At 39.4% G+C, this 5,344-nt stretch overlaps 1 long non-coding RNA gene across 1 annotated transcript; it reads left to right on the forward strand.

Moving 5' to 3' along the window:
- The first annotated feature begins 1,185 nt into the window (after positions 1 to 1,185).
- Positions 1,186 to 3,182, forward strand: LOC117453598 (uncharacterized). Its single transcript, XR_004552914.2, has 3 exons — positions 1,186 to 1,251; positions 2,552 to 2,714; positions 3,012 to 3,182. It is a non-coding gene; the product is annotated as an uncharacterized lncRNA (long non-coding RNA).
- The last annotated feature ends 2,162 nt before the right edge of the window (positions 3,183 to 5,344 follow it).

The following is a 5,344-nucleotide window of genomic DNA, read 5'->3' on the forward strand; positions in this document are numbered from 1 at the left end:
CGGGGCGGGAAATGTAGCGTTGTACCTACACTTCCTACAGCGTAACCATGTTCGCCTAGGGCGCCAGATCTGTGGAGGCGCTGCGCTGACAGCTCTGGGAGGGAAAACATTTTTTTTGACCATTGGGGCTCATCCTAATTTTCGGCCTTGATGTAACAACATTCATAATTAAGTAAATGTAGCACCCTTTTCATCCCGGTTACACTTTTCATTTGCCCTGTGCGATGGGCGCTGTAAGTGATGAAAATGGGGGATGTTGGCTTATCTGGCACCCGCAGCTCACAGCCAAAGTGCGAGTGAGCGTGGGAGCGAGCGAGGGAGAAAGGGAGGGTGCACCGGTATGCGCTGTTGTTATTAGCATCTGGTGCTAGCTGCTCTAACGGAAGAAGATGTTTCTACAATGATGTGGAGGGAGAGTCCTCTCCAGTCAGACTGAGGCTGATAACTACAGCTCAGTGAGGTAAAGGACTCTCAGTCAGGTCCAGTTTAGATAGTTCACTTTAGTCTAAGTTATCACAATTTATGTAAACACATATTTCCAAGGCACATTATTGGGATAAAACAGGTTTGAAATCATTCCAATGTATATAGGACAGTAAACCAGACATATCGTTTTAAACTGGAGAGATACAAAAATATGCATAAATAAAATAGTAAAATAAGATATGAATGAACAACAAAAATAAAATACGTTACATGTATTTGTTATTGGCTATGGTAGGTTATTATGTTCACATACTTATTTAATTATTAAAATGTAAACCGATCTTTTTCATATGGGTGTTTAGAGTTGTACCCCCTAGATCTAGTCTCTAGTAATTCTGCTTAAAGTGCACCAGATTGAAGCATTTTACTTTAAAATGTTCAAACATTTCTTCCCGGTATGCCTGAGAATGCAGATATGCTTGTTTTTCTCAACAAGAACTGTTCTTTAAAAGTTGGACTGTTGCAGCTTCGGTGGTTCTCAGGTTACAGTTACATAGCAGTGAATATAAACAGACTGATTAATGTGAATATTACTGTAAACTAACCTGTGTAAAAGTTTCTCGAATAAATGTAATTTTTTTTGGTGGAAGAAGCATGTATCATTTTTTTACCCTGCCCCTCAAAGAATCGGAATTGAGAACCGTTAAGAACCGGAATCGAAAAGTAGAATCGGAATCGGTATCAGAATCGTGGAAATTCAAACGATACCCAACCCTAGATGTGGGTATGGAGGAAAAGAGAGACGGTTGTGTTTTCTGACACTTGGTGAGTTCCCTGACACACCGGGGACACATATTCATGTATAAAAGATGTACAAAAGTGCATTTTGCATGATAGGTCTCCTTTAATTACCAGTGAGTATGTGTAGGGCAGTGGTTCTCAAACTTTTTCTGTCAGGCCCCCCCTTTGGAGAAAAAAAAAGGTCGGGCCCCCCCAACACAAATAGTCAGGCTCAGTGGCGGCGCCAGAGATTTCTTTTGGGGGTGCTGTGGGGTAGCTTGACGTTTCATAGAGGGTGCTCAAACATTTAGGGTTTCCCATTAATGTACCGGGCGCAACAGTTGCATTTTCTACTGCAACAATCCCCACGCATACGTACCCGCGACTGTTACAATGAAGGCTCGATAATCAGCTCACGGCATATAGGTGTAAGCAGGGGTAAAGTGCTATTTTTACAGGTGGTGTGTGGACCTCACATAGGGGGGTCCGGGGGCACCCTCTTTAGCTCACTGAGTCTCTCAGTCTGACAGGAGAGGACTCTCCTCCACTTTGTTGTTGAAAAAACTCCTTATATCCGTTAGCATAGCTCGCTAGCACCAGAAGCTAACAACAACGATCTCCGGTACCGGTGCGCTCTCTCTCTCGTGCACACAAAATGGCTCGTTCCACACACACACACACACACACACACACACACACAGAGCCGAGCTTTAATGAAACACAGAGACCCAGACGTAATAGTACTGTACTGCATCATATTATTTCAAATCAATAATTTTTCAAATTATGATTTTTTTATTTTATTTTATAACCATTTTTCTTCCTGGTCTCTCGCGCCCTCCCTGGCATGCCTCTGCGCCCCCCAGGGGGAGCGTGCCCCCCACTTTGAGAACCACTGGTGTAGGGTTACAACTTGCGTTCCTCAAATAATATGTGAAACAAACATTTTCCACATGCCACATTTTCATAAAATGTTCTACATGGATTTACATATGTTTGAGTTCTGGCTGTGGCTACTTTTAAAAACGTTGAATGGTTTGATTGCACCCAACTGATGAACCAACTCCTTGAGCACTAGACTAATTGCTGTGAGTGTCCAAACAAACGTAAAAAAACATGAATCATGTTTAGTTGCTATAAACAGATATCATGGGGAAAACAAATTAAATTCTTAGGTGAACATTTTACTGATATGTTCGTTCAGTATAAATATTTTGCAACTAGGCAGATATGTTAATCAAAAATGTTTATTAATTACAAAAATGGTGATCGTGTTTGACATTTCCATCAAAACATGTTTGCTGATTAGCACTTTTTAAACATATTTGTTATTATTATTAAACAGGATTGCACTGGCTGTTTCTGAATTCTACTTTCAACATCCACTTCTGACAACCATCCAACAAAAAGGAGAGATGCTCCACTAATGAAGTGTTACTCAAGAGTGGAGGCTTGAGCAGATGGGGCCAGAACTTGTATTCCTCTCTGAATAGTATACCAACTAACAGGTATGTTTGTTCTTTTTCAAAACTACAAGCTTACATGTTGACTATCAAATGAGAACCGATTAAATGTGATGTGAAATATGTTGGTGACAATCACATCTATCCAAGAATTCAGCTTTTTTTGAATAAATACAAAGCAAATTGACAGGCTTTAAAAAAAAAACTTCACTGAAAAAGCTGAAATATCGCTCCTATATTCAAACAACTCACACTTTGTCATGCAACCATATGCTGCTGTCAGATCCTGTCCTGTAACTTTTGAGACGGGGAAAGTTTGAAATGTCAATTTTTATGTTTCAGACTACATAAACATGAATACTTGGCTGCTTCCTGGAGACAACATTACGGTTTAAGTGATCTAACCATAATGAGGCGTCAGCTGTGCAGACAAAACACAGGATGTTGACTTTGATTGTAAAAACAGGAGCAGTCACTTGGAGTTGCTTTGTCTTGATGGAGAGCGCTCTGTGCACCGGGTACATGATGAATCAAACATTAAACTGAGTGTCTGTACCGAAGTTGGTATTTCCAATTAGTTTAGTGTCTACTTGCGTGACGTAGTTTAGTTGAAATTCAGATACAAGTGTGCAAGTACCTTTTAAGATTATGTGGAAGATATTCAAGACATATTTCGATGAATATTCTTATTTAATAACACAAGCTTGTTTTTATTTTATTTTCTCATAAAAAAAACAAAGGCAGTAATTAATTAGGAGCTGCGTATTAACAGAACAGAAAAACACTTTCTGTGTGGGGAGGGAGTAAAACAATTAAGCAATTAATTTGAGAGCTTTATAGAAGCTAAAACAAAATAGACTAGGACAAAAATATGATATTATTTGACAGACTGCTTATATATAAGAGTATATTTCGAAATTACTTCTTCAACAATAGTCTTTCTGTTGAAAACATCCTTTCATTCTCATCAAATAAATCGCAAATTTGTTAAATAAAATAAGATGTTCCATTATAAAGGAAGTGACAACCATCTTTCAAGGTCCTGTCAAATCTGCCGGGTGTTTGGATGAGAATAAAACTGATTTTTAAATGTTTCTGTCTTTCCCTAACACAGAATACTAAGCTTGACCTCAAAATTAAACATTTCTCTTGGCCAGTTTATATATTTAAAATAAGCTTCATTATGCTTCTTCTTCATTGTTGCTCTTTAAATATCACGACAGGTCTTTCATGGCCATAGCATTGTACAGTAATTATCATTGCACTTTTCACATGGGAAATGGAATCCATTCATTTTGATCCTTTGTTCCTCCTGTCTGAACCCTAAAGTACTCCTAATTATATAGTACCATTATGTGATTAATGTGTGCATCAGAAAGAAAGACATAACATGAAGTTATATTCAGACTGAACCCAACACATCATGAACCTACTATTGTATCTGTAAGTTGGCAATTGTTGGTTAGACTAGCGTAATTGTGCGTTTCAACCAGCAGCTCGACTGGCGTCTGCATTCTTATTTATCTGAAACTATGCCTTCCAGAGTAATAGTGTGGGATAAGTGTACTGTTTGCCATTTAGATGATTACAGAGTGGCATGTAAATACACATATGTATATTTACTGTATATAATGTCAAGATGCTCACATTTACATCATTTGGATGTCATTACTGGTTCAACTAAAGCTGCCTACTGTATGTGTGAAAAGTATTTCTTTCTGATATTTCTCATTTAAGTTTGTACTGCCACCCTCTGTTTTTGTTTTTTTTATAAAGGAAAGATCACACCTTTTCCTTTTTTTTTATTCTCATAATGCCTCTGCTGCAGCACCTCTTTTCACCCTCTGTCTGAAACCAGAGCTTGCAGTCTGCTCTGATTGGTCAACCGCTAAGAGATGTCCCGCCCCATAGCCTATTAGGTATTGAATATTCACCAAGACCATGGTATAGTATAATTGACCACATCTATGTACCTTTTTGCGTGTCTGTGTATTATTATTATTATTCCAGATCATATATAATCAAGTCATACCTAGATTAACTTAATTGTGCCTGTAGGAAACTCATTTGGTCAGTAGTGTAAACATGTACACAAAGACGGTAAACAGTATACACAAAATCAGCAAACACGAAGCAAAACAACATCTCTAGATGATGAATTGTTCGATGATGTATCCTCATCATCTGCCTCTCCCCCTACTCAAACACACAGAAACATGAAAGATAAACAGCTGTGCAAGTCTACCCCCGCAGTGGCCGCACATACACACACAGCAGGGTTTCCGTTAGCCGGTAATTACCGGTTTTTAGCTGGTAAAATTTATAAAAAACCGGTAAATTCAAAACCTGACGGTCAAAATGTCTGGTAATAATTAGGGAGGCTCTGATCGATCGGCCGCCGGTCATTATCGGCCGATATTCACTCTTAATAGTTTGATCGGTGCTCTCTATAAAGGCCGATCAGGAGAGCTGGATCTGATCCATATGGACATAAACGCGAGTGAAGTGTAACCGGACGCGAGAGAGAGATCAGATCAGCTGCTGAGTCTGACCGAGACACGCAGCTCTGCAGGATCACCTGAAGCCCCGCCCTCTGTTTAGCGGGCTGCAGGAGCTGCTTGAGAAACTGACGGGCTGTCAGGACTCAGGAGAGAGAGGGAGAGAGAGGGGAAAAG

The sequence above is a fragment of the Pseudochaenichthys georgianus genome, chromosome 10 (genome assembly GCF_902827115.2).
Source record: "Pseudochaenichthys georgianus chromosome 10, fPseGeo1.2, whole genome shotgun sequence".
Lineage (NCBI taxonomy): Eukaryota > Metazoa > Chordata > Actinopteri > Perciformes > Channichthyidae > Pseudochaenichthys > Pseudochaenichthys georgianus.